General features: G+C 39.2%; 1 long non-coding RNA gene across 1 annotated transcript; it reads left to right on the plus strand.

Annotated features, from left to right (window-relative positions):
• Positions 1–379: 379 nt before the first annotated feature.
• Positions 380–27,877, plus strand: LOC150007184 (uncharacterized). Its single transcript, XR_016511795.1, has 2 exons — positions 380–786; positions 27,632–27,877. It is a non-coding gene; the product is annotated as an uncharacterized LOC150007184 (long non-coding RNA).
• Positions 27,878–27,882: the final 5 nt, after the last annotated feature.

The following is a 27,882-nucleotide window of genomic DNA, read 5'->3' on the forward strand; positions in this document are numbered from 1 at the left end:
AGCCTCCTCTCCCCCTTTGGCCTTCCACTCCAGGCCACCCGGGGGCAGAAGGAGGAGCTCTGATTGGAGGAGAGGGGTTGGGTTTCTTGACCTGCCCAGTTTTTGTTGTTGTTTTGTCGAGAGATCAATCGACCTGGGTATGAGGAAAGAAAATTAATTATGTGGGTATTTTAACTTTTGGGAACAGGGTTTGGAGTGCAAGTACTTGGTGAGAGCAAGGAACAGTTGTGGATAAAAATTAGCCTCTAGAAAAGTAAATAGCTTGTCCTCTCAGGTCCTTTGAGAAGGCTGAGGTTATAAATAGAAGGGCACATGTTTAGGAGGACAAGGTGCTTTCTGTGGTACCTCACAGATGACACTAGCATTATTAGTGTCAATATCTAGTTCAACAGAGTAAAGTTCATGACCAGTCCTTGATTATTCAGTGATTCATAGGGAGAGCTAGGATCAATACATCCTATAGTACACATGCAGGCTGGCATACTATCTACTTTAGCAACACTGCATGTGAAAAAATAAATTCAGAGGATTATAATTTACCACAAGCTTTTAATAGGCACCACGAGTGCAAAATGGCTGCTAAAAAAGTTAACCTGATATTAGGCTGCAATAATAGAAACATAGATCATGGAAAATAAATGTTCTGGTTATTCTTCATTAGTCAGAGCCCATGTTAAGCATTGCTCTGACACCTTGGCACACTGAGAACTTGTCCTGCAGCCTGAAGGAGGTGGCTGGAATGAAGAGAACTTCGGAGCTGAGCATATTGGGACCATCTGCAGAAAGGTAGGACTAAGAGAGGATTCAGGACACATGAGACTCCTGGGCACTAGTGTTTTGGAGGCTGTTGTGCAACAAGGAGGTTCAGTTAACATTTTTGTAGCTTAAGGTGTCAAAAATTAAGCCCAATGGGTAGAAATTTCGGGGAAATTATTTAAAAATATGGAAGAAAAACTCTGATGACAACTAGGTTCTCATAATGAAAAGGAACCAGATATGGAAGTAAAAGAAGCTATGGGACTTGAGTGACACAGAAGGGACTCACTCTGGCTGGCCACTTGCAACCGGTCATCTCTGATATTTTTCCAACAACTAGACTCTATGTATTGGCTTCTGGTTCTCCTTACAACTTGCAACTCATTGGAGAGCATCTTAGTTACCACTTCTATTTGAATTACAGCCAGCTTTTTAGAAGGAAAATTTATTTTGTTTTTTCCCTTTAATTCTTTGCTTCCACCCATAAATCTCCAGCCCAGAATGTGTCAGAAATAAATCAGAGGAGTTTTCAATTCTATGGTTTACATAAAGCTAATGAAGGGTGACTCCAAAGTGATTCTTCTTGTTTCCACCTCCTCAACTCCAGTAAAAGCCCAGAGCATTAAACTCTATTCTTACTATGATAAAAATCAGCCTTATCTCAGTATTTATGATAACGATAAATGATGATGGAAAGGGCCTTCAAAGAAGTAGGTGTTGGACTCAACACTATTGCCTTCAAGGGTTCATGATGATTAATTTCAGCTTTACTGGAACAACGCTGAGTGATTCCTTTCAATCAAATATTATATGAGGCAGTGTTATGAACACAATTGGAAGAATAAATGGCAAAAATGGAAAATCTAAGAAATACTTCAATCAAAACACATTTACAGAGTAGCTACCCTATGCAAGCATTCAACTCCTGCAGTGGTTGATGTGCTGGAAATACAGGGGGCATGAAATATGGGTGGGAAAGGAGCCTGGACAATAGGCTGTAATGTATAGTAAGAAATTTGATTCTTATCCTTAACGCAATGGGGACCTACATATTAAAGTTTATGTTTTTAAAAAGTATGCCATAATGAGATTGACATTTTTAGAGAGAATGTTCTGGAATTTGAGGAGTATAACTTCAGCAGAATTTAGAGTTTTATAAAAAGACTAGAAATATTAGCTAAGTTATTAGCAAAGACTAGCGTAGAGTAGGTGGTATCAGTGGCTTGAGGAGGAGAAAGTATCAAATTGTCTAGAAGAGTGAGGGAGAACATGGGCTAGAATTACCAGGCAGGATAGGAAGTCCACCTGAGGATAGTGGCCATGACTGTCAATCTGAGGCTGTCAGCATGCTTGTATGTTTCTCTTCAACGAAAATCAGCTGCAGAGAAACCAGAGAGTTGGATTTAACTGGAGAAGGAGTTTGCAATGTGGGCAATTGGTTTCTTTTTATTGTTAGTGCCCATCTCTCTTTCAATTCAAATATCAGCTTCATGAGGACAGGGATCTTTATCTATTTTGATCATTGGTGAATCCCAAATGCCTAAAACAGTGCCTGGCACATAGTAGATGATAAATTATTATTAACTGGACACATGAATGAATGAATGAATGACTGTTGAATAAGATGAAGTTAGAGGACAAAAGAGTTGAGGATGTATACCAAGAAGTATTATATGGAAGACAGAAAAGTGAGCTAAATGAGGGAAATGAGGTCCTGAGGGCAGGGACTTCTTATTAATGACTGAGACCCCTGAACCAAGAGAATGCCTAGCATGTAGTAGGTACTCAATAAATAATACTGACAACACAGTAAAATACAAATATGGAAAGTATTGTGATATTTTGCTTTTTACTTATTCTAGTTGTTTTTTATACCAATTCACCTGGATTCTATAGCAAAAAATGTGTCTTTTCAAAAAGTTTTTTATAGCTAAAAGAATGGTTGGACAATAATTCATGGTCCTCAAAATATACCCATATGTTGTAGATTATGGCTTTGATAATTTAGCAGTTTCTCAATTCATACTACCAATAGAAAGTCCATTAGAATGCTGCTTCTCAAACTGTAAGGTACACAGGAATTACCTATGGACCTTGTTAAATATCGATTCAGATGAGATATGTCTGGAGGGGGGCCCAAGATCTGCTTTTCTAATCAACTCACAAGTAATGCTGGCATTGCTGGTCTAAAACCACACTTAGCAAGGATTTAGAGTGCTTGCTACTAAACATTTGAAAGAAAATGGTTTGTTAAAAAAGAAATAGAAGCCATTCCATCAGAATGCACACAATATTCCAACACCAAATCTTCCAATTTACCTGGTAGAAGTCTCCAACCTCTCTTCTTTGCCTTATTAAAATGGAAAAGCCCTCCTTCTAAACCCAGCCCCGTTGTCTAGTGCTTTTGGTTGCAGACACAACCACCAGTTCAGGAACCTTGCTTTATCAGTTCTCCTCACTCACTAGTACCCACCCCTCCATATCTGCCAGCCAAATTCCATCACTGATGGTACTAAAACTCTCCTACTTAAAACAAATACAACAAACTATACTTTTGAGTTAGTAAATGCCATAATACCTCTCCACTTCTTCATAGGCAAACTTCACAGATGTATTATACGTATCTACACCTGCTGCCTCTGTCCTGTTGCTTCCCATTTCTCCCTCAGCTCAACCCAACCAGGCTTCCCTTTTTGCCCTTCCACCAAAGTGAGTTAGCCAAAGTCATAAATAACCCAGAGTCGCTAAGTTGTTTTTGGACATTTGCCAGTGCTTGACCTTTCAGAAATGTTCCACACAGTTGACCAATCACTCCTACCAAAAAATGCTCTTTTTCCATTGATGTTTATTTTTCTCCAAATGCCCCAGTTGTTTCTTATTATTCTCATTTCCTGGAGGAAAGTCTTCTACCCAACCCTTGAAGGTTAAAGTACTTCAGAGCTGTCCTCAACTCTCTTCTATCCTCAAAACTGCAACTGGCAGATGAGCTCATACACTCTTAAATATCTCACAGGCTCCTTAAACTCCTTATTTCCAAGACTAAAGTCATCCTTTCCCCCCCAAACATGTTCCTTCTACAATAATTCCTTTGATAGTGAATATACCACCACTCACCCAGTTCCTTAAAGGGTAAATCTGGGATGATCATTTACCTCTTCCTCACTACCCTGCACTTCCCTGTTTACATCTGCTTAATCACCATGTCCTGTTATTATGTACCTGTAATTTATCTCCCATGCTATTATTCTGGCCCAAGGTATCACCACCTCTCACCTAGACTAGTGCAAAATCCTCCTAAATGGCCTTCCCATGTCCGCTCTTGCTTGTCTACAGTCCATTTTCCACACAGTGTAACCAGTCTGCTATTTTCAAATGTGATCATGTAACTCCCCTGCAGAAAATTCAAATGCTTTCTGTTTCCTCAGGATAAGATACCCAAATCTTGTCCGGCTTACAGTGACTTTCAGCCACCTGATCTTTGTCTACATCTGTGATCTCTTTACATTCTGGCAAAATCAGTTCTCTCCAAGTGCTTCAAATATACCACAGTCACTGTTCTGCCTTAAGGTCTTCATGCTCACTCTTTCCATGCCTGAGTGGTGTTTTCCCTCATTTTGCTTAATGATTCCTAACTCATCCTTTGAAGCTCAGCTTAAATATCACTTACTCAAGAAGTTCTTGCTTAAATTTTTAATCCCAGTTTCTGTGCTTTCACAGTGCCTTCTATTTCCCTTTCCATGGTACAATTCAACAACTCCTCATTGGACAGTAAGTGACACAAATAACAAAAGCTAGCGTGTATTGCTGCTTTTTCTGTGCCAGGTCCCTGTGGTAGGTAGCTCCTAAAATGACCCCAAATAATCTTTGCCTTTTGGAATTCATAGCCTTATATAATCTCCTCATCTGCAGTAACTTGTTTCTCAACAATAGAATAGCTCCAAGGTGAGGGGATGTGATTTATGCATTCGATTACAAAAGATTCTGACTTCCATCTTAATAGTAGATTTTCTTCCTTGCTGACTTAAAAAAATTTTTTTATCTATTTATTTGTTTGTTTGTTTGTTTATTTATTTATTTTTAGAGAAAGGGGAAAGGAGAAAGAGAGGGAGAGAAACATCACTGTGTTGTTGCCTCTACTTGTGCCCCCAACTGGGGGACCTGACGTGCAACCTAGTCATGTGCCCTGACTGGGAATCGAACCAGCGACACTTGGCTCGCAGTCCGATGCTCAATTCACTGAGCCACAGCAGCCAGGGCCTTTCCTTGCTGACTTTGAGGAAGCCCAGTGCCATGCTGGAGATGCCTGGGAAAGGAACAGCCAGCTGAAAAAATGAAGCCCTTAGTCCAATACCCCCCCAAAGATCTGAATCCTGCCAACCACCCCTGCATGAACTTGCAAGTGGATCCTTCCTCAGATGAGCCTTCCAATGAGATGTCAGCCCTGGCCGCTATCTTGATAGCAGCCTTGTGTAAGGCCCTAAAGCAGAGGACCTGGTCAAGCTCTGTGGGGACACCTGACCCATAGAAACTGTGAGACAATAAATGTATGTTGTTTTAAGCTGCTAATTTGTGCAACAACAGGTCACTAATATAATGCCCTTCTATCAACTTTTGTGTATAAACTAATATAATCCTCATTACATCTTTATCAGATAGGATTCCTGTTTTACAGATAAGAAAACTGAAACAATTTTAGTTTATTCTAGAGCACCTGCTGGTAAGGGATGGAACCAAAAATTGCACAGGCTCCAGAGTCTGTGCTCTTAACCACTTCAATTGCATGAATTTTTCATAACTGTAGTCACACAGTGTTTAGCATGTGATAGTCTCAATAACTGGTTAATTTAGAAAATTGCTAAATGGGTGATAAATAGAGTTTTTGTTGTTCATGCAAGGGAATTTTATAAAAGTATTCTCAGTGTGACTGTGCCTCTTTGGTCTTAAGGCTCCTTTTCATTTCACGGTATGGATTCTTCAGGTGTGCCAATCAACTAAATTATAGGTGCATTTCATTCACTCCTCTCTTTTTTCTGGAGTGTTTCTTTTTTTCTATTTCCTTTTTTTTTTGCTTAGTTTTTATTTTTTCTTTTTAAAATTTCTTAATTATATTTTATTGATTATGCTATTACAGTTGTCCTAGTTTTTCCCCCTCTGATGACTCCATTCAGCAACCCCCGCTCCTTCAGGCAATCCCCACACACATCATTGTTCATGTCCATGGCTCATGCTATAAATTCTTTGGCTGCTCCATTTTCTATACTGTATTTTATATCTCCCTGGATATTCTGTAACTACCTATTTGTACTTCTTAATCCACTTACCTCTTCACTCATTCCCCCACACCAACCTCCCATCTGGCAACCATCAAAATGTACTCTGTATCCATGATTCTGCCTCTGTTCTTGTTTGCTTAGCTTGTTTTTTAGATTCAGTTGTTGATAGATATGTATTTATTACCACTTTATTGTTCATAGTTTTGATCTTATTCTTTTCCTTAAATAAGTTCCTTTAACATTTTATATAATAATGGCTTGGTGGTGATGAACTCCTTTGGTTTTTTCTTGTCTGGGAAGTCTTTATCTGCCCTTCAATTATAAATGATAGCTTTGCTGGGTAGAGGAATCTTGGCTTTAGGTCCCTGATTTTCATGACTTTGAATATTTCTTGCCAATCTCTTTTAGCTTGCAAAATTTATTTTGAGAAATCAGCTGACAGTCTTATGGGAATGCCCCTGTAGGTAAAGGTAACTAACCGCTTTTATAATTTTGTCTTTATCTTTAACCTTTAGCATTTTAATTATGATGTGTCTTGTGGTGGTTCTCTTTGCATCCCTCTTGTTTGGAATTCTCTGTGTTTCCTGGATTTGCAAGTCTGTGTCCTTCACCAAATTAAGAAAGTTTTCTTTCATTATTTTTTTCAAATAAATTTTCAATTTCTTGCTCTTACTCATCTCCATCTGGCAAAGCTATGATGAAAATGTTGGAACACTTGAAGTTGATCCAGAGGCTGCTTACATTATCCTTGATTGTTTGGATTCTTTTTTCTTCTTGTTGTTCTGATTGGTTGTGTTTTGCTTCCTTATGTTCCAAATCATTGATTTAATTCTCAGCTTCATCCACTCTACTAGTGTTTCCCTGTAAATTGTTCTTTATTTCAATTAGTATATCCTCCTGACTGGATCTTTTTTATGCTGTTGAACATAAGTTCATTGAGCATCCTTATAATCAGTGTTTTGAACTTTGCATCTGATAGATTGCTTATCTCCACTTTTGTTTAGTTCTTTTTCTGGAGTTTTGATCTGTTCTTTCTTTTGGGCTATGTTTCTTTGTCTTGTCCTTTTGGCAGCCTCCCTGTATTTGTTTCTATGTATTAGGTAGAACTGCTATGATTCCCTGTCTCGGTAGTATTGCCTAATGTAGTAAGTGTCCTATAGGGTGCGGTGGCATAGCCTCCCCTTTCACCCAACTTGGGTACTCAAGGTACACCCTTCATGTGGGCTGAGTAAACCTTCCTCTTATAGTTGAACCCTGCTTTCTGTTGGCAGGTAAATGGGAAGGATTTACCCAGGCCAGTCAGCTGCAAGGATTGATTGTGACCACTGACTACCAACTCTGCCCTCTGTGGAGGATCAGCTGTGCAGGAGCAGAGTGGTCATTTTTTGATGTGATCTGTAGCTGTCCAATGGGTGTGCAGGTCCTGGGATTTCCTAGGTGGTGCAGGCCAAGGTCAGCCTCAACCTGTGTTTTGCCCAGAACCACCCTGTCTGGATATGAAGCAATATGAGATGGCTGCTACTTGTGCTGGGCTTGGAGATTCCCAGGAAAAGCCCAGCTGTGAATATAAGCTGGCTGCTGCTAGTGCCATGCCTGGGGCCACTTAGCAAGAGGTACAGGGGCTAGGGGATCACTGAGTCCAGCTGTTGCTTGTTTGAAAGGATTAAGGAAGTTGCGAAGCATGAGCCAAGATCAGCCATTCATATAGAAAAACCACTGTTAATAGCTATAAGTTGGGTGGGACAGAGCTTCAAGGTATCTCCACAGAGTTCAGAAAAAGGACAATGGCCTCTGCCCACCTTTCTGTCTGGAAGAAAGCTATTCCCTAGCTCTTTCCTTGATACCAGACACTTCAGTTTCTCCCTGTATGCCACTGATGACTTTCAAGCTGCTACCATAGTGCTGGAGCCCAGAGGGAGTGAGTCTGAGTAAGTGAATCCATGTGTGGATTCTTTAAGAGGAATTGCTTGGGACTCCAGAAGTTTCTTCCACTGACTCAACCCTTGATGGTTTTTGTCACCAGAAGTTAAGGGGACTTATATTCCCGGCACTGGAACCCTGGGCTGGGGGCTTGGTGTGGGGTTGGGACTCCTCACTCCAGAGATATCCCTCCCAAATTTTTATTCACCACTTGTGGTTGTGGGAACAGCTTGTTCCACATCTATGCATTTCCTAGAAGTCTGAATAGATGTGGTTTCTTTAATTATGTAATTGTCAGACTTCTGCTCAACTTGATTTCTGATGGTTCTGAATAATGATTGTTCTATAATTTAGTTGCTATTTTGATGTGGTTGTGCAAGAAGGCGAGCTGTGCTTACTTATGCCATCATCTTGACCAGAAGTCCCCCTAGAGTGTTTCTTTGGCCACCCAGCAATAATTCTGTGAGCTGCCAATATCCTTTCAATAGGCTCCTTTCTTCTTAGTTATTCAGTTGACTATCTCAGGAGCTCAGCTCTTCTGCATAATAAAATGAGAGGAACTGAGGGAGAAAAGCTGAGAGGAGGCAGACTGGACAACAGGAAAGCATGGAGATGGTGGAGTTCTTGAGGGAGACAGGGGCTGCCCTACATGATACAAAGCTGTAGCCTGTGGAAAAAGAGGAGCAAGTGAAGAATTTCTGATGGCAGAACTGGGTGGCTGAAGGATCTGTAACAACAAAGGTGCTTAATGATCCATTTTCACCTGTTTGCATTTATGCACTATAAATCCTCTCATGGCACAAAAGTTTCAGTCAAGTCTGCTGTACACAAATGACCCGCATGAGTTTTTTGAGTGGAAATCCATGAAGCTACCCAGGTTGGCACAGAATAGAGATGACAGGAGAACTATAGAGATGAGCTCTGAGAGAGTTCAACAAAACAGTAACTTGGAGTCAGAGGTGACAGGTATGACCCAAGGCCCTGGGAAATTCCCTGAAATTCTGGTGAGGGCATCAAACTTCCCAGTGGCTGTGATTTAGAAAGGTCAAGGCTTGGAGACCTCAGTGACATTGGGTCATGGCAGTATTATCTATTTGTCTTTATTCAGAAAGATTGGCTCAGGGATTGGTCACAGGGAACAATGAATGTTGTTTCCATCTTTACTGTGGGATCAGTAATCTTTGCCTGCAAGAGGGGTTGTTAGTGACTCCACAAAACAAATAAGACAGGCAGAGCTAGGAGAATCCCCATGCCAAGAATTTTCAGGAGATAGGCTGGAAACATTGCCTTTTCAAGGTGAAACAAAGGGCTATGTTTTATTATTCAAACACATAGATTTTAAACAAAAATCATTGACTACGATAAGACCAACCCAGCAGTACAGATGTGTTCAAAGGTCCCACCAAACTCTTACTTTTGGAAAATAAACAATGAGGCCAATTAATGAAGTAAAAACCTTCATGAAAACTGCAGTTAATTCAGTGAATTCATACAGCCTATACCAACAGCATCTAGACATGTCAACTGCACTAGGTCTGTGCTCAATATTGTTAAGAGGTTCTTGATGTATGAGGACACTTGCAAGCCACATGCTCTATTGTGACATTTTAAAGGTGGCAATATTGTTTTGAATAAGACACACTTGTAAAGGAGAAATCATGTCCATTGCAAGCACTTTTAAAAGCATAACATAGTTTTCAAAACACAGAGCATGGTTCTCCAATGGATTGCAGGAGTAGTCACTGAATATTGATGTTAGGTATCAAATAAGAACAATTAGCCTATGAAAGCTGAGGACTAACTCTCATTTGCTGTGGCAGCATTGCAAAGTCAACCTTTCTAAAACATAGAAGGCTATTATTTGGAGGACTTGCTTTCCTCACAAAGTGGTTGGATTAATTAAAGTTAGAGACTGGCTCATGTGAGTTAAAATAATATAATATTCTTGCCCTGACTGGTTTGACTCAGTGGATTGAGTACTGACCTGTGAACCAAAGGATCACTGGTTTGATTCTCAGTCAGGGCACAGGCCTGGGTTGTGGGCCAGGTCCCTAGTTGGGGGTGTGTGAGAGGCAACCACATGTTGATGTTTCTCTCCCTTTCTTTCTCCCTCCCTTACCCTGTTTCTAAAAATAAATAAATAAAATCTTTTTAAAAATAACCTTCTTTATTGACAAGTTTTGAATGGTGCATCTTCTCCATCAATTACCTGCTTCTCAGAGACTCCTTTTCTGACCTCCCAGCCTCCCCTTTTTCCACCCCCTTCCTAGACTGTGTTAGGTACCCATGTTTCTGTAATGCCATGGGTATAGCTATCTCTAGTGGCACTTACCACATAATAATGTGGTTTTCTCCTCTCTGGCCTGTGAGATCCTAGAAAACAAGGTCCCTGCAGTGTCCATTAAAAAAATGGACACATGGTGCCTACTATGTGGGCAGTGCTCAAGAAAATTATGTCACTCTACGACTGACCCATTTGATTGCATTAATAACACTAACTTTGGAATTAAACAAGATTGAAACAAGATTAAACAAGACTCCAAAGGTTAGTTTCTCATTTTTCTCATTAGTTCCATTGTCAAATTACCTTATAAAGTTAATTAAAAGACTAAAAATTCACTTTCCCTCATTGCCCTAGATAAGTGATGGTCCTGTTCTATGTTGCCTGCCACACTTTCCCTTTTCACTCTACCAGCTATTTGTCTGAGCTTCAACTGCATTAAAATATTTCTTCTTTATCTCACCATCATCAAGAGCTATTACCATTATGAAAGATGTATAGAAGCTGAAAGGTAAGATGTGATCCTTTTTGGTAAAGTTTTAGCAATCATTTTTATTCTTGTTCCTTTTACTTTCTTTTTTAAAGAAGGCCGGGAAATCACAAAACCTTGAAACCTTAGTAGCTTGTATTTATGCAAGTTGGGATTCATTTTATGTTGTCTTAAAATAGCTTTAAGAACTTCCGGCCAAGATGGAGGCTTAGACTGACATGCTTGGTCTCCCTCTACAACTAGAGAGGAATGCAACTACTTCAAAACAAAAGATAACTAGAAATTCCAGAAATTAAAACTACACGGAAGCCCAGTGTACGAAGTTATAAACCAGCGGTGCTCGTCGGACAGGTAGGAAGAGCGGAAATCAGGCGGTGCTGTTTGCGGTAGCACCAGGGACAGCGGCAGAGAGCAATCTTGTTCTGCAGTCGAGCCCTGGCAGCTCGTGACCCCAGTGCTGGGAAAGACAACCCCCGCATTGCCTTCTGACGATGAGGCCCAGAGGATGGGAGGACGGATCCTGGTCTCCTAGTGGAGATTAACGGCAGGAATCCATCTTGGACCCCCGCCCCTACACAAAGCGCCATGGTGCTTCGAAAAAGGTTGCGGATTGCCACCAGTCTCTGGGTTGTGATGAGTACACAGGCTCTGCAGACAACTATAGAAATCCTGGTGACACAGCTCACCAGGCAACAGATGAAGAATCTGACAGATGAATAAATAAGAAACCTTTCAGAGGCTAAGTTCAGAGCTATAGTTATTAGGTGGCTTACAGAATTAACAAAAGATTTGGAACAAGATGAGAAAGGATTGAAAGCCACTCATACTGAAAAGAATGAAAACGCATACGAGACAAGTGGTGAGGAAATAAAATCCAGAGATCAAATCAACAAACCGGAATGTAGGGAAGGAACAAACGTCAACCAGTGCAGAAAGAGGAAACAGAAAACAAGGAAAGTGAGGAGAGGATCAGAAACCTCTGGGACAGCTATAAGAGGTCGAACATATGGATTATAGGATTACCAGAGGGCGAAGAAGAAGAACTAGAAATTGAAAAATTATGTGAAGAAATAAGCAGAACTTCCTAACTTGGGGAAGGAAATAGATGTACAGGTCCAGGAAGCACAGAGAGTTCCAGAAAAACTGGACCCAGGGAGAAACACTCCAAGACACATTATAATCGAATTGTCAAAAATTAAAGATAAAGAGAGAATCTTAAAAGCAGCAAGAGAGAAGAAAAGAATCATGTATAAAGGGGTCCCAATTAGACTATCAGCTGACTTCTCAAGGGAGACCCTGCAGTGCAGGCAAGAAGGGACTGGCAAGAAATATTCAAAGTAATGAAAATCCAAAACCTACAGCCACAAATACTCTATCCAGCAAAATTGTCATTCAGAATAGAAGGGCAGAGAGAGTGCTTCCAGGACAAAATAAAACTGAAGGAGTTCATTAGATCCAAACCACTATTACATGAGATGTTAAAGGGACTGGTTTAGAAAAACGAGGATCAAAACTATGAACATTAAAATGAAAACTGCATCACAAGAACCAACAGAAGCTAGGGAATCAAAACAAAGGCAAACTAGGCAACAAGAGTGGAAAAAGAACTATAGGTATGGGGAACATACTGAGGGAAGGTCAGCAGGGAGAGGGAAGGGGGAGAGTGAGAGAGATAGTACAGTAATTAAGAAGCATAGTAGGAGGGAATGGAATAGACAGGAAGAGGTTGAGAAGAACTATATGCACAACCAGTGGGCATGGACTAAAAGGGGGGGACAACTGGAGGGAGGGGAGCCACCAGGTGGAGGGGAGCAGAGGGAAGGGAAATTGGGACAACTCTAACAGTATAATCAGTAAAACATATTAAAAAATAGCTTTAAGTTGTACAAGTTATTTCTAAACAGAAAAATTTATTAAAATTATGTTCTGAAAGCTTGATGGCTGTCTATGTGCTCTCTTAGACTGTGGAAAACAGCTGGAAGGACTATTGTCATCGTCGGCAGCCGTCCGTCTCGAGAGACGATGGTGTAGCTTCTTAAGAGTCTTATCTGCACGGCCGAGAATGGCTGTGCAGTCCAACTCGGGGGTGACACGGTATCTGTCTCCTCCCGTGTTGAATCGACATCTTGCGATGACGCTGGAGTGTCCTCTCCAGTGAAGCTGAAGCTACAGAGCCTGGGCAGGGTGATATGGAGGGTCTGCTGTTGCCCATGCAGCAGACCCCCCCTCTCTTCGCAGCTGAAGGGTCCAAGGGAAAGACGGAGTCGATACAGCTTGGGTTCAGGTGCGCCGCAGGAGTTGCCGGTGTTGACTACAACGTCAAACCGCCTTAGGGACTCCGGCTCCAGATTTTCTGTCGGGGTTTACTCCCTTAGCCTTTCCCCTGAAGAGGTATGCCGCAAGGCAGCGGAGGTTTTTTGGAGTCAGAGTTTTCCTTCTCTGATGTGCCCTGACTGGAAGATCGAACCAGCGACACTTAGCTCGCAGGCCGACGCTCAATCCACTGAGCCAAACCAGCCAGGGGATGGAAGGACTATAATGAGCAGAAAACAGATATTATAGGTTCTTTATTTTGAACTCCATGCTTTTTCTATAGAGGTGGTCCCTTCATGTCCTCATTAAATGCATTTTTTCCCTTTTTTTTCCCCACATATTCCAATCAAGCTGGGTCCCAAGCGGACAAGAAGACAGGCACAGGAAGAGGTGACCCATTAATCAGAACAGAGGCAAACTGATGAAAATGACTCTCTCAGTCTTAGACTAATTTTCAGGGTAGGGGTCCACGTTTCTGAACACCAGAGGACTCCAAACTCTTGCCCTATGGGCTGAATTTGTCCTATCTAAGTATTTTGTTAAGACTTTATTAAGCTAATATTTTAAAATAAGGGAGTTTCTATAGAAGTATATGTGTTTAGCTTTTCGAGAACAATCAATCATACAACCTAGCAATACTGGGCTGTGCATCTACATGGGAACTACAGCTGAAGCTGAGTATGACTGAACCCTTCAAATAGGGCATGCACATGTCACCACTGTTCAGTTTCCACTGCCCACATGTGATTTACCCCACTTCTGCCCCCGAAAGGCTTTGCTCATTTCTGTCTAGTCACTGGAGGCAATTGAGTTTGCCATGAAGAACTTCACATCAGGATCCATTCCCTAATTGTAATACTATTTTGAAGTTAGAAGCAGCTTTATAAAAATGACTGTTTTCATTGGAAGATTAGACTAGAACATTCTCAGCAAACAGTCACCTAAGCAGTTCTGGTTTTGCAGTAACAAGTAATTCTCCACAGCACCAAGACCTTCTTGCTTCCTCCCAACCGGATCCCAGAACTAGCAACTTTTATTTATGTAAACCTCAATGCCTTCTGAAGTATGTTCTGTGGTGTCTTCATTACAAGGGACGTTGAAATTGTTGTTAAAAAAATATTCAACAGTCAGTTATATATGCATTTATCAGCAAAAATAAACTATTGTTTTTGTTTTGTTTTGTTTTTTGGTGAAGAGCCTTTAAAATACTGTTGTGCGTTAGTGATCTCTAAGAGGAGGATTAATATGCAGTCTTTTTTCATATATTTTAGACCACAAACCTATTTTCATGGGACTATCCCATGAAACAAGTGTTCTACAAAATTACCTTGAAAAATGCAGATAGGAATTCTTAGGAATTTCTAACTTTATTATTTTGTTTGCACTGTTGCTGAAAAGTCAGTCATAAACAAAATAAAGCAACCTACCCAAGAACACAGAAATTGTGACTATGATGAAATTGGGTTGGAATCCCAGAATTCTGTTTTTGAGTAGTAGCAGGATGTATGTGGACTATTTCAGAGAATATGTCATGCACTGATCACTAAATTTTTGGAAATATTTAAGATAAATAGTCTTAGTTAAATCACAGTAGTGGAGGAAGAAAGTGTGATCACCTTAAGAAAGGAACAGCAATGTTAGCATAGAATCAATAACAAAATGCAAAACAATCATAAAAATAGGATGTGACAAGGAGATTAAAGAGGTAATTAATGGAGATTAGATTTATCTTCATAAAGAGTGAAAGCACTGCTTCCTTTAATATTCACATTTTATATCAGAGTGTAATATATGTTATAAATAGACCCTTTATATAAACAAGTCATACAATGGTTGTAGTCTGATCTCTATCTCCTGTCAAAATTAAGTCCTAATTAATCAAAAATTGAATAGAACAAAACAAAATTCTCTAATATCATCATTAATGCATTATTAAAGACAAGCCAGATAGTTAACAAGCCTCCTTTTGTACTGAGAATTTAATGTTAAAGTATGTATATGTATGTATACTAAATATGTATGATGATTGGGATTTCTAACTATGTATGTATATTAATGTTTTGGATCTACCTCAAGAATAATAGTATTGTTGTCACCACTATTAGGTTAGGAATGTAATACAATAAAGGTAGAGCAAGTTTGGAAGCTAAAAAGCATTTTTCCAAAATCTCACCCTCACATCATAGGTATTGTCAACATTTATATTTCCTAACAATATTTGTTCATGGCCACTGTGTTTTTATCATTATAATTATATTATACTTATAATTCTTTACTGTTGTTAAAATATACATAGCATCAAAAGTGTCATTTTAACCATTTTAAGTATACAGTTTAGTGGCATTAACTACATCCACATTGTTGTGCAGCCATCACCATCATCCAACTCCAGAACTTTTATAGCTTCCCAAACTGAAGCTCTATCCTCAGTAAACAATGCCCCATCCCTCCTTCCCATCTCCCCTGACAACCACTGTTCTCTTCTTGCTTTTTACTAAGTAAATTCTTTTAATGGTGACTTTGGGGATAAAAGTATTTTACCTATTGGGGGTAATTCTGTTCTTAGAAGCTATATCAAATGCAAATAATTATTTATGATTTTTTTTTGGTAACTCAGTTATATACTCATGTATCCATAATGGTTAAAATTTGATTCACTCACTTATTCATTCATTCAACAAAAAAATTATTGCCTCATGTTTTTGCCTGGATTTCCCTGAAAGCAGAGCTTGAGACAGGTTGTTGATTTGGGAAGTGATCCCAGGGAGCAGGAGTGAGAGGCCAGGAGACTGAAAAAGGGAAGAGGGAAAGAGCATTGAAGGATGCATTAAGGTGTTGGCCAGCATTGTGGGCTACTGTGCACCAACCCCTTGACTGCCTGAGAAGCTTTCTGAAGTGGACTTCATAATTGTCCACATTGGCCAAGGCTACCCCCTCACCCCTCAAGCATTAACATCCTGCACTCTGGCTTATGGATATTTGTGTGTTAAGTGGGTTATCCCAAGAATCCACACCTTGGGCTGAAGAAGCACCAGGGCAGGAAGGGAGAGCTACGTGGCCTGGGCCCAGGTAAAATACTGACAGATTCTACCTGCACAAAGTGGGTGGAGGTTTGCACAGAACTGGCGGCAGAGGTAGTGGCTCAAGTAGGGTGGGCCGAGAAGATGTGATCACAAGGCACTAAACTAGACACTGGATTTAACTCACAATGGTGAGCAAAAGGAGCATGACTACTCCTCATAGAATTTACAGGTAGATGATAGATAAGCACAGGGGTTTATGGTGGAAACTCAGGGCCCCAGACTACTGTGACTGTGCCATCCAGCCACTTGAGCGTGGCTTCTGGGCACCTGTAACTAGGTAGGCAGAGGGATGAATATATAGGGGAACAGGAAAATGAAGACCTTGGCCTCATGGATCTTGCAGGGATGGCAGTGATAAACAATTCCCCCCAAATAACTACCATTGAGATGGGTGCTGAAAATGGGTAGTTCACCATCCTTTGGGAGACATAAGAGGGGTTCTGGTAAAGCACATTAGTCAGGAAAGATTTCTTTAGAGAAATGATATTTAATCTGAGACCTGAAGGATAATATGCTATAAAATAAACATTAATAGCTATTCTGGCTCAGAGACTAGGAATACACTATAAATTATAATCTTTTTCCTTCAAGTCATTCACAGTCCAATTATGTAGACAAATGAATGATGACTACATGTGAGGGGGAACCAAAAAATACCTGAAGTTATCTTCTGGAGGATGAGCCCCTTCCAGTACAGGCTTCTCCTGCTAGGTGAGTGTTCTAAGAACCATCTGTATCAGTGTATCAGCTGGTGTTGTGAGAGGAGGCTGAGTTCAGTTTCAGTAAATTTTTTTGAAGACTTTTCAACATGTTTGCCCAGTTCATGATGGATGACGAGTGCACCTGCCCACATCTCACTGCGTGTTCAGCAGTTTTTGACCCAAAGCAGCATGACCCCCATGCCCCACGCTTCCTATTCACCTGATGTTGCCCCAAGCAACTTTTTTTGTTTCTCCTGATGAAAAAAGCCCTCAAAGGTAAACATTTTGCCAATGTGAAATAGGTGAAATAAAAAATGGCAGAAGCACTAAAAGACATCAAATCGACAAGTTCAAAAACTATTTTGAGCAGTGGAAGAAATGTCTCAACAGGTATATGGCATCAAATGGCGAGTACTTTGAAGGTGACTGAAGTTTAGACATGTAAGAATAAATACACAATTTTTAATAAATAAATTCTGTTTTTTGGTGTCCCCCCCATCTTGTAATCAGAAAAAGGCTAACTAGTTAGTATTAGGTATAATGGAAACACAGGGAATTGGCCTGAGGATGCTGGTGATGTTTCAACACAGGAGATAATGTTTGGGGAGGTCCTGCAGCATTTGGAGGACTTGGTCAGCTGAATCGGGCACAGACACCACCAGTATGTGTTTCTCCAAGGGGCAGAGGAGATTGCAATGCATTTTTGGGGAGTCCATGAGAAGTTTAAGTTTACCTTTTACTTTTAGAATAGCCTTTGTATATTAGCTAAGCATATCTGGATTATCTGTCTGATCCACCTTATCAATGGACCCTCTGTACAATTTAAGGGCCTACATTTTCAAATGTGTTTCTTATCACAGGATACTAAGAAACAGTGTTTTTACTATATGTTGCCATGCAGGAATTCAGTCCTAATATGTGGAGAGAGTTGATTAATATCTAGATTCTAATTTCAAAACAAGTAGAAAATTCAGAAATAGTCTAATATTCAAATGTTGGAAGCTATTTAAAAAAAGAAAAACGTGTCCATGTTACCAAAATAAAAACACAGGCCACAGGTTTGCAACCCCTCCTCTCTAGTACCTTTGGACCTCAAGGTTACTAAGGAGGCTTCATTATCCACCTACTGGCCACATAGTTTCACTTCAGTTAGAAGGACTTGAAGGAAATATGCTTCTTGCAGTGCTAACCTTAACATAAAAGGCTGACCAAACAGGACCACAAGGACCCAAGAGGAGCTCAGCAGGAAGAAGAGGTGGGCTAGCCACCGGCCTCAGGTCACACAGGGAAGGCTGGCTCCGGAGAAGCGTGAGACTGAGGGCGACACCCCCAGGACCCAGCCATGCCAAGGTGGTGCTTGCTCTGCCTTGGAAATGTGGCTGAGCCTGGGAGTATGGACCTAGACAACAACCTCTTCACAGCTCTAGCAAGGGCATTCTCAAGCTGCATGTCATCAGCATGTGTTCCGCTATGACACATGGCCACAACCAGAGCAAGGATGGTAGTAAAGACTGGAATTTCTCATTTTCTCTACAAGTTTGTAGGAGTGATGCCTTTACCAGTGATAAAATCCTTTTGATTTGGAAAATCTGCCAGTTTGGATAAAGAGAGGGCTGAAAAGGGAGAAACTACATTGTAGCAGAGGCTGCTACTTACCTCCCTTAACATTTGTTTTCCCTCTTTTCCTTAGTGGCAGCACTACCCAATTTTTAAGTAGGCACACTGCCACCTAGAATAAAGTTTCTATTTCCCAGCTTCTCTTGCAGCCAAGTGCATCGTGTAACTAAGTGTTATTTAAAGGGCATAGACACTGACTTCTTTTAAAAAATTCAATGGTGCTGATAATTTTATCTATTTATATTTTAAACCAACAATCAGTGTGAAACCTCTAAGGAAATTAACTAGGTATTCCCCAAAACTAGAACAGCAGAGCAACAGAGTAAAAATTTTCTGCAGTGTGGGATTTGCAAGAATAATAGTTGGGCAGGTAATATGTCTTTTCCCCCTTTCTCTGAATAAAGAAGTTAATATTTGCTTTGTCTCTTATCAAAAATATCTTCTAATTATGGTACAGAATCTCTGGAAGAAGTAAGTTTATAAGCTAGAGAGACACAGATTCTAATCCATGATGAGATGACTTGAACAAGAGAACAGACAGGAATCATAAAATTAAAAATATCTCTTGCTGCATCCTAAGTGGTTTAAGAGCCATGACCCTTTGAAAGTATTCAAAGCTGTTGCATGACACAAATTAGTAATATTTGGCCTGGCACCTTTTAAACAATTGTTCTAAATATAGAGAAGTAAGAAAAGCTAATACTATTCCATTCTTATGTCTTTTTGGTGTTTGCCAGACCAAGTTTTAACAGACATGATAACAATTTGAGTAAATATGGACATTCAATCTGTACACCGATAGGCCCCCAGCCTGGTTTCCTTATCCATCTACTCAGACTTGTTATGACAGATGTTTCAAGGACAATCTCAACTGTGTTGATGGGAAATAGCATTTCTGTGAAATATGTCTGCATGTCTGGCTTCCTTCTGATGGCTCATCCTCTTACATATTGTGTGCCCAGTCCAGTAGCAACTGGGTCCACAGTTGGTCAATTAATTTAAAAAATCACTTCAAGGTGTAACAAGAGCAGCTTCTGCCTTATCTGGAAGGAAGCATAAGAACAAAATGTAAACTTAAGTGTCCTATATAAATCACATGACCAAAAACTTGTTTTTGTGACCCTTAGATGTAATTTAAGATGGAGCTAGGAGGTTGCAAAGAAGGCTAGAACTCAAAGAGACAGGATTCTTATGGAGAAAGTTCTTGGAGAGCCATAGCATTTCTCACTTTAATTTTAGCTGGTGGAGACGTGTGACTTGACCCTCTCAACCCAGATGAGAAAGGCTTTGAGGAGGTCACTTGAGAGCTTCATCTGGGTCCTCTGGAATTCAGTGGCCTAGTGTCTGAACTCTGAGGGTGGCTGTTCAGGTTGCACACTGCACAACTCTACAGGTTGCCATTTACCTCAACAACAATGTTTACAGTCTAAACAACTGTACTTGGAAACCCTGGGTATCTGACTCTCCAACAGGCAATCTATTGTGACCAGACCTGTAGTTATACAATAGCTGGGGGGCAACGGGACAGGGAGTTGAGGATTTTTCTGGTTGGTTGTTCGTGTTCATGTGGAAGAGCTGGTCTGGAGCCTTCTTAAGAAAGACCTCCCCACAAAAGGGCCTTCTAGAGGGCTCCTCAAGTTAGAAAACTGAGGATTGAACATTGGCAGTGAAAGTGAACAGAGAGAGGAGTAGTCGCCCTTGTTTGATGGAGTTTGAAATGGGGATTCTCAATGGGGAAAAGTATCTCATGAGAGAGTCAACCCTGAACACCCACCAAGTCCACTGAGCAGTGATGCCAAATCACAGATGAACTATCCATGGAAGACTGTGCTCTTTGTCCTAACCCCTTTCCCTGGGCCCAACCCTGGAGGGGTTGGAAAGGCAGCTAGTGAGGAAAGTGTTGAAAGAGGAAAGATGCCAGCCTGCTCTAATGGCCTCTGAGCCTGACTCCCAAGACCCCACCCAGGCTTCTTGGCTTGAATCAGACCTCACCTCAGGAAAGGGAAAAAAATTGGAAGTTGTTTACTACACTATACTGAACATTTTAATTACTAAAACAAGACATCCTTTGGACCAAGGTGACCTCAGGACATTTCACAGCTAGGAGTGACTGGGGGAGCTGTTTGAGACATCACATAGGGACAGGGAAGGAATCAGCCCATTCAATGGGTACAAAGGAGGAGGGTTTGGAGAGAAGATAATCAAGTTTCTCTTTGTATCCATTGAGCGCCTAGTCTTCAGTAACCAGACCACATGGGAAATCTGTAAAAGAAATACCTCTCCATACCTGAAACATTTTATTTTGACCTGAAACATATAAATATACACTCATCCCCAAACTTTTGATGTAGAGCCAAGGCCTTCTGTGTGAGCACAGGAGAACGGGTCTTTCTTAAACTCATCCACAAAACATCAACCATGAGTTCCAATTTCGATTATCTTACATTGGAGTAAAAATGTTGAGAAACTTGCAAAGCAAACTGAATACAGTCATAAATGTGTATGATTTCTTTTTTTCTTGGGTTTTACAGTTGTCTCACCCACACCCATGTTTAGAAACTTGCATTTATCACATCTTTTCACAGCATTCAATTTAGTATTTCATATAAACAACTTTCTTTTTATGCTCATATTTCATCGGTTTACATAATATTTAATTAAATTATGTAATTCAGTAGCAAGTACAAGTCCTACTGGCATAAACAGATTTGGGAACACACCCAGCTGCCTCTGGGTAAAAACACAGTTGAACTTGGGGAAACTGAATCCCATGGGTGTACTGGAGAGTAGCCACCACCTGGGCCTTTAAGAATCCCAAGCATCGATCTGTACGTCTCTCAGGGAGAATGGAGAGCCCAGGATTCTCTGATGATGGGTAAGTGGAGGTCAGTCAAGTGAGTCTCCACTTTTGAGGTGCACAGTTTGAAGTAGCCAGCATGAAAAAGCTACCACTTACTGAGAAACTACTATGTGTCAGGTGAGGCACTGGGTACTTCACACACATAAGCTGTTAGCTTTCACAGATACTTATCCCCATTTCACAGTTAAACAAAGTGGAGTTTAGAGAGGTTAATTTACTCTAGGTCAATAAGTGAAATAGTGAACTCTTTTCAGTCTCTAATGGGCAAATGAATCATGTGGGGGATATGATTTAAGATGCATATTTTGATAAAATAGGTCTGGGGTGGGGCCTGAGAATCTGAATTTCTAACAAGCTCTCTGATACTGATGAGGCCACCTCCCCCTGAGATTCTGACCTATTCTGAGATGGAGCCCAGGCTTTGCTGTTTCTAAACATTCTCCAGGGATCGTTTAAAAACAGAAGAGAGACGGTGGGTAGCTTGGGCCCCAGTGAGGTCAGGAAAGTTGAGAAGTGGACTGATAGATACTTAGTTTTTATCTTTTTTTTAAATCCTCGCCTGAGGACATTTTATTCATTGCTTGTAGAAGGAGGAAGAAAGAGAGGAAAGAAGAGAGAGAGACACATCTAACATCAATTGGTTGCCTCCTGTACCCATCCAGACTGGAGCCCAGACCCTCAACCTAGGTATGTGCCCTCAATGGGAATCGAACCTGCAACCTTTCCATTACCAGACAATGCTCCAATCAACTGAGCCACACCAGTCAGGACTAGATAGTCTTGAATACTAAAGCTAAAACAAATGTTTTAAAGAAACGGGACTAACACAATTTAAAACAATATATAAGTTTATAAAATAAAAGGTAAAAATCTTCCATTCTTTACATAGTATGAAGAATTTTTAAAAATCAAATCAAGTTGTCCCTGTATACACTTATGCATCAATTTTCTAATTAATGATGTACCATGAACTTTTATCATTAGTACATACAGGTCTACTTTGTCCTTATTGACACTGCACTGTATTGCATAGTGCAGCTAAACCATAATTTATTTTACCAACCCCTCATAGGTGGACATTCAGTTAACTATAATTTTTCAGTTTTACAAATAATGTTTTGTGCACATTCCATGGGTATGAGCACAATCCATTCTACAGAATAGAAATCTAGATGTGAAATTGCTGAGTTATTTAAATACCGTAATTTTCGCTCCAGAAGACGAATTTTTATGTGGGCGGAAAATGTCTGTGCATCTTATGGAGTAAATATTGCTTTACACACCATGATGTGTATTACCTGACCTGTCAGCGGTAGCGACAGCTGTTGGAAGAAGAAGTGGTGGGCCCATGAGAAATCCTTAAGGATGATTAATTATCCCACTTTACTGCTGAATCTCAGGGAGTCTGGTCAGTATGAAGATAGTGAAGAAAGTGATATCAGTGACTGTGAGCAACTGAGCTTCATAAATGCTGACACTAGCAATAATGTGTTCTTGGGGCTCCCAGAAACCTAGAAGAGTACTTGAACCTTAAAGCCTCTCCTCATTTGTTAATGACAATGATGATGGTTCTTAGTACCTCTGTTGACTGTTGTTCACTTTACATGATTGAAATATTATTCTGTTATATTTTATTAAATATTTTAGTACACCACTTGGTTCAGAATATTTTTTTCTTGTTTTCCTCCTCTAAACCTAGGTGCATATTATGGTCAGGTGCATCTTATAGTGCAAAAAATATGGTAGTTATTCTCAAATTTTCTCCCCCAAAGGCTCACTAAATTGATGACACTCCTACTATCACATTTAAAAATGTCTCTTTTTCCCACACCTTGCAACTACTGCATATTATCAATCTTTTCGATATTCACCAATCCGATATATAAAAAAGGGCTCTCATTGATGTTTTAATTTGCATGTCATGATGAATGTGCGAGGCTGACTGATCTACCTATTAATTAGACATAAGCATTCCTTCCTTTATGGATTGCCTACTTATATTCTTTGCCACTTTTAGTTGCTTATCTTTTTATATTAACCTTTCATTGACTATGTATGCTACAAATGTTTTCCTTCTAGCCTATTGTTCATTTTTCAATTTCTTTGTTATTTTTCAACTTACTTCACTAAAGTTCTCAATTTTTATAGAGTCTAATCTGTCGATATTTGTTCACAACTTCTGAATTTTACTTCTTATATAAGAAAGACTTCCTTATCCCAAAATTATAAAATATATCCCTGTTTTTTCTACCTAATGCATGTATCATATAAATTTGTCATTCATTAATCCACATGATCATTAGTCCATATGCAACATATGTACTTATGAGTTGAAGTTCTTACATTTCTTCCTTTAATTCCAAATACCATTCTCAGCACTATTTATTGAACATGCATTATTATTCTGGGATTTGAAATGCCTTCTATATTATATAGTCAATTATACAAATACAGGCTGGTCTCCTTTAATTTTTCTTTCTTTTTATGTGACTGTCCAAAGCTGTTACAATTTCTACAGTTTTATAGAACTTCTGGAAAGACAAGTATTTCCTCATTATTGAGTTTTCTTCTTTTTTGAAACATATTTCTCCTCTACCTTTCTTCCAAATGGATTTGGAATTCCCATGTCACGTTCTAAAGCAAATCTCATTGGAATTTGTACGGAAATTTCATTTTAATGGTTTACTAATATGGGAAGAATTGAAAATTTTATAGTATTGAGTGTTCCATGCAAAAATAATCTATTCTCTCTTCATTTATTGATATATAGTTTATATTTGCATCACAAACATAGATCTTGTATATTTCTTGTTAACTTTATTCCTGGGTAACATGTACATATCTTTCCAAATTATCATTCTAATAGATTACCGACAATATACAACAACTGCTGATTTAAAATATATTTATCTCCTAATTTTCCAGTTTATCAGATTTTTATAAGGTCTAATAATTTAATTGGTTGTCTATAGAGCTATAAAGTTTTGATTTTACAAAATTCACTTTCAAGTTTCTTTTTTCAACTATGAAACTAATAACTACTCAATAAAAAAAAATGTAGAAAAAAAATGACCTCAACAACCAAGGACAACTATTATCATTTTACTTATATCTGTTTTCATTCTTTTTATATTTACATAGCTTCTTCTACATAATTTAAATCACACAGTATGATTAACTGAGTGTATTTTTTTAAATAATAAATGCATTCGATATGCCAAAAAACATTTTGCTGGAGGTTTATGTGTTTTATAAGGAATCTTGTGCTTCTCACCAGTGCACAGAAGTGCCAATGTAACTTCTGCTCCTGAGATAGTACCGAGTTCAGTTCCGTCCCTCCTTTTGCTGCCAGGCTGGCTTGCTGGCATTTATACCACCAATTATAGTTCAGCGTCATGAAACCCTCTCTCCTTTACACCACACATAGCTGCTGACCTCACTGCACACTCAATCGTTTCATTTCAGGTCTCGGCTGGAATCACTCTTACAGCACAGGTGATGCGGAGGTTGCTAGTTTATAATTCCATTTAAAAGGCTGATTAGATTACAGTCAACATAATTGAGATTTTCAAAAAACATTAAAAAATAAAACATTTCTCATGTGGCACTCAGTTAAAGAAATGTGTGTATGGTTTGAGTTTAGATAGACTGATTTGCATTTTCTTTTCTATTACTTTAAATCTGATTAGCTCACTTGTTTATTTTGTTACCTATAAAGATTCCTCATTCATTCCTTCAGCTGTTTACTCATTCACCTTACCAAAGAAAATTTCCTGGGCCTACAAACACAAAATAGGAATCCCCACCCTATTCCCCTGTCCGTACATGTTCCTAATATATAAGGGCTGGGGCAAGAGTGGGAATGGAGGACCGCATGTATGTCTTAAGTATTTAAAAGGCCCAGCAGGGCTTCATGCACACACATGTGAGTCATTCAATGCCTTCATTTAGGTCTCCTTTACATCTTTCAATTGTTTTTTTTAATACACTAATATTCTGGGGGTGTTATTCTTGTGCCTTTAAAAAATACGAAATTATCTATTTTCCATTACTTTATCTAGGTGACTGTTGCCAGTTGTAATAGATATTTGTAGTCATCTTCCAATATCTCTTTATCTTTCTGCCTTTCACTCTTTCTTTTTCCTTTCCAGCTGAAAGATTACCTTTTCCAAGGTTCTTTGGCCACGTGACTAAAGTCTGGCCAATGAGACAGCAGTAGAAGTTTGATGTGGGACTTTGAGGAAGTCTCTTTTCTAAAGGGGAACGAGAGAAAGAACACATTTCATTTTAAAGAGAATGTCCTTGGACAACGGGGAGGGATATGATTGTGGGAGAACGGGTGGGCTGGGTGGGGGAGAGAAATGGGGGAAAAATGGGACAACTGTAATTGAAAAACCAAAAAAAAAAAATAAAATAAAAATTTAAAAATTAAAAACAAATAAATAAAGAGAATGTCCTTATTGGTGGTAAATGATGGAGTACCTTGTTCTTTTCTCTGCTGATGACTAGCTTTCCCTAGTCAGGCATTCAGAGTATTTTTTGAACTAATCTTAATTTATGTTTTTATAGAAAATTATCTTAAAATTATACAGATATTAGGTTAACTCACTAGAGCATGCTTGTGTAATTGTTTTATTCCTATAGCTAGACTCTTTTCAATCCCAATGTTGTTTATATATTACCTCTTTTTCATGTGTTTAGATTATTTGCCAGATTAGATTTGTCTATTTTATTTCTTTTTTCAACATTTGATTGTTAAGTGATCTTAATTTTTTAATTTCAATTTTCCATTTGGTTTATTTATGTCTTTTTTTCCTTCCTTCATTATCTCCTTTCTTTGATTTTATTATTGTTGTTTCTTAGTGTCTTGAATTTTGGGTCTGGATTAATTTATTTTCAGTTTTTCTGATTTTCAAATATTTACAGTTTCCTTTAAGTATGATTTTGTCTACATGACACAGAAGATGTAAGGCACTTAGAAAAGTCCTGGTACATAGTAGGTACCCCCTTTAAAATTAAAAGAACTGATTAAATTAATATTATCTTGACTACACATTTTTGTAGTGACATTTCCATATCTATTTACTTTTCTTATTACCAAATTAAGGAAGATGTTTTATTTTTTCCTAATATTTATTTATTTACTTTATATGCTTAATTTTTATCATTAAAGACTTTAATTTTTTTAGAGCAGTTTTAGGTTCAAAGCAAAATTAAGAGGGAGGTATAGAGATTTTCTATACACCCCTGCACCCCAACATCCATATCCACTCCCATCATCAATATTCCCCACCAGACTGGTACATTCGTTACAACTGAGGAACTTATATTGACAGGTAATCACCCATAGTTTATATCAGGGTTCACTCTTGGTGGTGTACATTCTATGGGGTTTTGTTGCTTTCCTTTTTGTTCCTCCTGGCTGCTCTTTAGAATTACCTGGGAAGCCTGACACCTGATACCATGACTTCAGCCCATGCCAGTTATGTCAGAATCCCAGAATCCCCAGGCATGTGACCCAGACAGTGTGTATTTTAAAGCTCCCCAGGTGATTCCAAGGTACAGCCAAGATGGAGATTTAAATTGATCTTAACTCTCTGTCCCATCTCTCCTAACCATAAACTGCAGCTGTTCAGAACTGCTTAAAGTATAATAAAAGTGAATAGATGTAAATGTAATGCAGAATTTTAATACTTTATGTAACAGTCTGGCAATATTTACTCACTGACCTTTGAAAGCTCTAATATATAATTGAACATTATTCTAAATGTATATTTATGTCCATTTCCCTAGGAATTTGGTCAACTTATCATAGAGAAAATAAATTTGAAGAGACGGTAGATTTTCAGGGAAGTCCAAGAAAGCCTGTATAACCACAATGTAGCTGAAATGTTTATTTAAACAGAACTTATTAGCTACAACTGAATTAAAGACGTGGTTTATTTTCTTGAAGACTGACAATAAATTAAAAACAGTTTTAATTTTAAAAAGGGGTAAAGAGAGTTGGGTTTTCCAAGGTACTTTACAATATAATTATTTTCCTAGTCTTTGAAGGGGTGTCTTGGTGTGGTATAAGCAGATCATTCAGAGCTGGGAAGTCCAGAGCTAGATTTGAAGTTCAGCCTGCTAAACTGCCATTTAAATGAATTTGGAGAGATGTCTAAACTCTCTGAGCCTTGATATCTTTAAACATAAAATGAGGACAACCTACCTTGAAGGATTCTTTTAGAGCTCAATTGATACTGAGGAGGTGGTAGAGTTTTCATAAGGGATCAATTGCACTGCTTCTTATTTATCATTATATTAAACTTAATCCATTGTTTTTTCTTTGCTACAGTGGTATCCCCAGGACTATCCACTAGCCATGATAAGCTGTGTCACCATGAAAGAAGAAAGAAGTGCTGTGGTGGTTGCTGTTGATCTCAGAGCAGCTGGGGTTGCTCTGCAGCTGCGCACTGGGGAGGCATTGCGTAACCAGACATTCATGTATGCGGGCTCTTCAAACGTGAAAAGTCAAATGACATGCCTTTGGGAGCTCTAGTTTCTTTGTAAACGCTTGTATATAAATGTTATAAGGCATGTAGACAG

The sequence above is a fragment of the Furipterus horrens genome, unplaced genomic scaffold, assembly GCF_987537825.1.
Source record: "Furipterus horrens unplaced genomic scaffold, mFurHor1.1.pri manual_scaffold_6, whole genome shotgun sequence".
Lineage (NCBI taxonomy): Eukaryota > Metazoa > Chordata > Mammalia > Chiroptera > Furipteridae > Furipterus > Furipterus horrens.